Below are 7,826 nucleotides of genomic sequence, written 5' to 3'. Positions count from 1 at the left end.
CGTTTCTACATAGTTGAAAAAGTAGTAATCAAGCTTGTATTTGTAGTAATTTTTCCAATTACAAGTTTGAAAATTATTTTACCAATCTGACAACAAATTGTCGTAATAATGGTAAAACTAATATACATATGGTAAATAAATTGTTTGTGTAATAAAGTCCTTTAGCTAGTAATTAATACCTCACTTTATGTAAAATTTGTTGTGATTGAGATAATTACTTATAATACAACGTGTTTTACTATAAAGTACAACAACTAAGGTATAACTGATAAATATAGTCGTATTATTGATATTACTTGGAATACGATTTTTTTAACGATAATTTTATCTCTATTGACAACGAATATTGTAAATATTAATAATCATACATAAATTATATGAAGTCTTTAATCTTGTAAAATAGTTCTTTTTTTATGTAATTATGGTCCTTTTTTAAGTAAATTACAACATTCATAATATTTTTACTACAAATACCACATTTAACGTATTTAGTGGTAATTACAGTGGTAAACTAAGTAATTACAACATTGACGACCCTCATTACACGTTTTTGAACAATTCACGTGTAACATAATTAAAAGGTCCTTAAAATTGTAATTTTTTTACACATGTCACCATATTACTGGATGACCTGTTTACCTGTACAACAGGTTGTTCATTTTTATATATTATTTTTAAATAATTGATGCATGCTATGCATCAACTCACCCTGGCCTTTCCCATGCCAATGCCATATATAGATTTTCTGTGTATACAACGTGTTGGCATAGAAATAAGGAGATAGTGTAAAATGTAGTAGGTATTCCATGTCTTTGAAATCGTTTTCCTCTTTTCTTTCGCGTTGTCGTAATTGATGTGAATATCTTCATGTTTTCTTCCCTTTAGCTTTACTAATTTGTCCATGCGAAAACGCTGAAATAGATCTAGCTAGCTAAAATGTGTGGAGGGGTCTAGAATTCAGAAATGGGATGATTGCTTTGCTTCGAGGGCACAACTGCCCCTTCAAATTATTATATATGATCATATACTAGCTTCAAGGGACTGAGTACGTGATCGAAGCAAAGGAATGGGAACCAAACATTGGCTCAAAGTAAAAAGGGGTAATTGAGGACCCAATAGGTGTAAATATCGATCTTTCATGCCTTTCTTTGAGGCCAACTAGTCGACATATATAGGAGACGAAGCATTTAGGTTGTGAATATCTAAAAATGAAATATATTGTCACATTATCATGTATATGCCCTATATATGGCCCTTGTATTGGTTGTTCTGGATGAGCTGAGTGAGGAATGGAATCACAGATAGATGCAAAGCCTACATGGCTACATTTATATATGGGTACCCTTTATAAATGAAAAACGTACTAACATTTTAACCTGCATTTCGATGTGCTAAGTATTAATTTAGATCTCTCTTTTTTTCTTTTCTTTTTGAATAAAATTTAGATCTTATTTGTGTTAATAAACGTTCAAAAACGAAAGTAGTGTGTCCATACTCCTTCTGTCCTCGCGTCACCAACTTTCTCAACGTTTCGGCACAACATTGATTGATTGTATGAATTGAAGGCTCAAAAAATAAATCCAGATTGTGATTGAATTGAATGCACTGGTTTTACGAAAATGATAAGTTTGGAAAGATCTTCTAGTAGCACTGACTTCATGAGAAAGCAATAGTCCAGCTGATGGCCAAAATTGTTCATGAAAATTGATTTCCACCACCATCATGGCATCACAAATATTACAGGCCTATATGACACATGCATATAAATGGCTAGGCATATTGATAAACACTCGAAGGCTAGCCATTGAAACTTTCTTTCACATTCACACACTTGATACCTAATCAGATTGATAGAAGTTTGTCATATATATAACAAGGTTTCCAGCTTCACCACCACAATTGTATCAAACTTCCTACCAAACATATATACATGGTGTGATCGTCTCAACCATATATTAATTGAACGCTAGATTAAGTAAGGTTCATTACTCTTGTAGAGATCAGCCAGAATTACTTTTTTTCCACTTTGATTTCACATCGAATGTGTTAGGATCTTAAACTTAAAACAAATTTTCAGGAGATGGAGTAGTTTTAAGACACGTTTCGTGTGGGTGTGTATACGTTATGACTCTATCGTCTCCCTCTTACTTTTCATGCCACCGCCTAGGGTTTGGCCTAGGCTCGGCTTTGATTTCCAGTCGAATCAACCATGATTCATGCATCCCTGAGAGACGGTCAAGATTGTACCCTGGTACGTAGGGGGCTATGGCTCTATGTTCTCACTGGTCTCTGCGTCGGGCTCCTTGGCCTACGATATGGAAGATTTGAGATTGGCCTACGATATGGAAGATTTGAGATTAGCTTCTCTGATTTCTCATAGAAGACTGATTGCTGCAACGATGTCGTAAACCGGCCATGGATCAACGTGGTTGAGGCCGCTTGTTTCACGAAGCCTTGGCGGGAGGTGTCGGTTACCGGAGATGGTAAAGATTTTGTAATTGGTGGTTATATTATTCACACAGAAACAGCTGAGTATTACATGCCTTTATATAGGCTACATCAAGAACCCTAGTTGGGTTGTACAAGGGAACCTATTTGTACAAGGAAAACAATTACAACAATAAAGATAATGATACAGAACTAATTACTTGCTTCAATACTCCCCCTCAAGTTAGAGTGTATATTGATGACACCTAACTTGTCAAGAAGCAATCCAAACTGCATCGAACTCAACGGTTTAGTGAACATATTTGTAGGTTGGTCCTTAGTCAGAATATGCACTATCCTCACAACTCCTCTTTGAACCTTTTCACGTACAATATGGCAATCTATCTCGATATGTTTCATACGTTCATGAAAGACTGGATTATTAGTTATGTAAATGGCTGCTTGATTGTCACAAAACAGCCTAGTAGGAGCTAATTGTTGAACATGAAGGTCATGTAAAATGTTTCTAAGCCAAGTTACCTCACAACATGTAGAGGCCATGGAGCGATATTCTACTTCTGCACTTGAACGAGAAACCGTTCCTTGCTTCTTGGTTCTCCACGATATAGGTGCTTGACCAAGCATAATACAATAACCAGTGATGGAACGTCTAGTATCCTTGCATCATGCCCAGTCAGCGTCACAAAAAGCTGTTAACTCAAGGTTACTTGATGAGGGCAAGAGAATTCCTTGACCTGGGCTATGCTTGATGTAACGCAGCACTTGATGGACAACATCTAAATGTGGCTGCCGTGGTTGATTCATAAACTGACTGAGGATGTGTACTCCATATGCTAAATCTGGTCGTGTAATTGTTAAATAGATTAAACGACCCACAAGCCTTCGGTACTGTGATGGATTTGTCAACAATTCACCATTAGCTTGCGTAACAGAATATTCTGATCAACAGGAAACTTACAAGGTTTAGATCCAAGATATCCTGCATCTTCAAGGACTTCAAGTGCATACTTGCATTGACAAAGCACAATTCCCTTCTTTGATCTCGCCACCTCAATGCCTAGGAAATATTTCAACTTTCCTAGGTCCTTTAGTTTAAATCTGCCCGAGAGGAACCTCTTCGTTGCTTCAATGTCTTCAAGACAATTACCAGCCAATATCACATCATCTACATAGACTAGCAAAGTAGTGAGTTTTCTGGATTGAACCCGAACAAACAAGGAATAATCTGCCCAAGATTGTACAAAACCGGCAGACTTAAGAGCACTAGAAAGCTTGATGAACCATTGTCGTGAAGCCTGCTTCAACCCGTATAAACTCTTGTGCAACTTGCATACTCTTGTCTCCCCCTTTCGTCCGAAACCAGAAGGAATAGTCATGTATACTTTTTCAGTAAGATCTCCGTTCAAGAACGCATTGTTCACATTAAGTTGATGTAAATGCCATCCCTTAAGAGTGGCAAGACTAAGCAAGACATGAACGGTTGTCAGCTTTGCTACTAGTGCAAAAGTTTCACTGTAATCGATACCTTCCACTTGACTATAGCCCTTGGCAACAAGACGTGCTTTGTATCTTTCAACTGTACCATCAGGATTCAACTTGAGCTTGTAAACCCATTTACAACCAATTGGTCGTTTGTTAGGTGGCAAAGGGACAAGACTCCATGTCTTATTTTTTAGTAATGCCTGAATCTCAGTTTGCATGGCTTTGCGCCATTTTGGAACCTGTACTGCCTGTGAGTAAGAAGTTGGCTCTTTGTGGAGGGTGAGTTGTGTGACAAAAGCATGGTGAGAAGGTGATAATTTGTCATAAGATAAGACATGAGCTAGGGAATGAGAGGTACCTGACGTCGGTTCAAATGATGGGACAGAGCGAGAAGGAAGTACTGTCTTGATGTGAAAATCACGCAAGTAACTTGGAGTGTGAGTAACTCTTGAAGATCGACGAGGAGGTGTTGGTGCATTGTTATCAACAGGAGGATTGGACTCGATATGTGCTGCAGGAACAGACTCGATATTGTCAGTAGGAATGGACTCGATAGGGATAGAGTTTGGAACTAATTCGATAGGAGTTGATGGAGAGTTTTCTAGTGTTTGTGTAGGAATAGAAGAGGATGTAGGCGGAAGCGGATGAACATTGAAGCCCGAAGAAACCCTATCAACTAAACCCGAGGTTTATGGAATGTTTTGTGGATTGTCCCAAACACGAGATGCCTCAGAATTTATCGGTGAAACCTGATTTGGAGGAATCCTGTTATGAGGTAATGGAACGGCAAAATGATATGGAAACATAGTTTCATGAAAATCTACGTCTCTTGACACGGAAACTTTTCCAGTTGCTAAATCAATGACTCTATATCCCTTATTCCCATGTGGATATCCCATAAAAACACATCGAACTGCTCGAGGATCAAACTTTGGAGGTTTGTTTGGATGAGTGGATGCAAAACAAAGGCAACCAAAAACTTTGAGGTGTTCATAATGTGGTTCTTTGTCAAACAATTTTTCAAAAGAACTTTTGTTGGGGTTCGATTGATTAAATATGCAGATGTTAAAATGGCATCACCCCAAAAAGCTCTAGGAAGATTTTCTTGGAATAACAAGGCTTTTGCCATGTTGAGAAGATGTCGATGCTTCCTCTCAACCACACCATTTTGTTGAGGTGTGTTGACACAACTTGTTTGATGACAAATTTCCTTTGATGCATAAAAATTTTTGTGATCAAACTCGGGACCATTATCACTACATACTATTTTGACTTGTGCATTATGCTGATTTTCGACAAGAGTGATGAAATTGACTAAAAGATTTCGAGCCTCTGATTTTTGAACCATTAGATAGACCCAAGTACTCCTAGTGTAATCATCTACGATAGTGAGAAAATATTTTGCACCTAAGTAAGTAGGTTCATGATAACCTCCCCAAATATCAACATGGATTAAATCAAAAGGCAACGCACTTGAAATTGAACTTAAAGGAAAAGGCTTCCGAGTTTGTTTAGCCAAAGGACACACAGAACAAGTACTTGTAGTGCAAGCTTTATTAGAAAGAAACGAAAACTGAGAGTAAACTCGGCTGGAAAGGTGTCCAAGCCGCTGATGTCAAAGATAAGATGACTGACTCGATATTACATTGCATTTTGCTTGCTGAACTTTGCCGAGACAGTATAGACCTTCCTTCTCAGGGCCCGTCCCAATCATTTTCCCCGATTGTAGGTCCTGTATGACACAAAAATCTTTTAGGAACACGGTGATAAAAGATGAGTCACGTGCAATTTTACTGACAGATATGAGGTTCAAATAGAAAAGTGGTACACACAAGACATTGTGCAAGGTGAACAACGATGAAAAAGTAACTGTTCCAACATGACTAACTCGGGCTAGACTACCATCAGGGAGTTTGACACTTTTATTTTAGACAGGATATTTGGTGGTGAGAAGATTAGGGTTGCATACTATATGATCAGTTGCCCCACTGTCTAGAATTCAAATACTTTGTTTGTCACAATTTGTAAACTGTAAAGCTTTACCTGAGAGTTCCTCAAAAGTAGAACTATTACCGACATGGTTTGCAGCACTAGACTTCTTCTCATTCAACATCTCAAGAATCTGTTTGCACTCGCTCTTTGAGAATGGGAAGTTACCTGATCTGCCTTCTGCGTCAAACATGGCTACAACATTGTTCCCGCGTGCATCATGGTTCTGTGTCTTTGTTGCTTCTTTCAAAGCTTTTCTCCTCTTGCAGTATTCATATGTATGAGCTGTTAGGCCACAAAATGTGCACTTCAGATGCGCACGACAATATTTTGTGTAGTGATTTTTACCACACTTGCCGCATTGCTTCTTCTCACTGCTCGCAGCACCTTCTTCACGTCCCTGATTCTTAACTACAAACACAGCCCCTTCCGGCTGTTGTTCGAGTGTTTTTCCTCCCAAAGATGCCTCGGCCTGTTTCTCATGACATAGTATCATGGAATAGGCCTTGTTGACCGCTGGAAGTGGATCAATAGCGACAATAGTCCCATGCATTTGTGCATATGTTTCATTAAGTCCCGTGAGAAACTTCATGATTTTCTGATTTTTTTATGTACTCACTGACCTTGCCCCCTTCTTCACACCCGAGATCACACAAGGCGTCACGTTCATCCCACAACGCTTTGAGTTTGGTGAAGTAGCCAGTAAAAGAATCAGCACCTTGCTCACACTTGTGAATTGCGTTTTCAGCATTAAACAATTGCACAGTATTTGTTTGCATAAATCTCTCTTGTAACTCAAGCCAAACAGCCCGAGCACTTCTATAATGAACAACGCTTTTAGAAATAGACGCAGACATCGATCCCCTTAGCCAAGTTTTGACCAAAGTATCGCACCTATCCCGTTGTTGTTCTTCTAGCTTCTCATCGGTTGGGCGCTGTAGAGTCCCATTGATGAAACAAATCTTGTTTTTGATTTTCAACGCGTCTTCCATGGATTGACTCAATTGCGTGAAATTGTCCTCCACTAAGGGTTGCTGCACAAGAACCGCGCCAGGCTGATCTGAGTGGTGGAGATAGAGGTAGTGAGTGGAGACCTCCCATGGATCTGTCGTGCGCATGGCTGGCGAAGAGCAACGGCTTCTTTGAGGATTTTCTCCCTCAAAAGTGTCTCCAGCTTCTTCTGCTCGTCTTCAGTCATGGAGATAGTCGTGTTTCGGGTTTAAGATCTCTTTAGGTATTCGGCCTCTGATCAAAGAGCTCTAGTACCATAAAAATTTTGTAACTGGTGGTTATATTATCCACACAGAAACGGCTGAGTATTACATGCCTTTATATAGGCTACATCAAGAACCCTAGTTGGGTTGTACAAGGGAACCTATTTGTACAAGGAAAGCAATTACAACAATAAAGATAATGATACAAAACTAATTACTTGCTTCGATAGATGATGATCCATGGCGGGATCGGCTTGGATCGACGAATCCTAGTTCGGGTCTACATGATGCTGGGTTGTCGGTGGTCTCAGCTTTGGATCCGAGGGTTGCGAGCTCAATGCGGCTTCAAGTCTAGAATCTGAAGGCAAACGACGGATTCAGGTTCTTGGGGCCTGTCAGGGCGGAGGCGAAAGCACTAGTTCTTTTACGGTCCGTAACCGGAGCTCGGGCGATAAGTCTTGGTGGCTATGGCGGTCCGGTGGGTAGGGAATTGATCATTCTGTGTGTCCATAACAGTTGGCAATGAGGAGTGGACTTGGGCCGCATGGTCTTCTCTTGGATCGGACTGCTAGGACCTTTCTCATTTTGGGCTGGTGGATCGTAAAGCTAGATCCCGGGGTAACCTCCTCTGTGTAAGATGGTTCCGGGCTCTTGGAATAAAATGTTAGAATTAGGATTCTGCTAATTCTTCTT

This window comes from Fragaria vesca, linkage group LG3, assembly GCF_000184155.1.
Source record: "Fragaria vesca subsp. vesca linkage group LG3, FraVesHawaii_1.0, whole genome shotgun sequence".
In the NCBI taxonomy this organism is placed as follows: Eukaryota; Viridiplantae; Streptophyta; class Magnoliopsida; order Rosales; family Rosaceae; genus Fragaria; species Fragaria vesca.
This window is presented reverse-complemented; position numbering follows the sequence as displayed.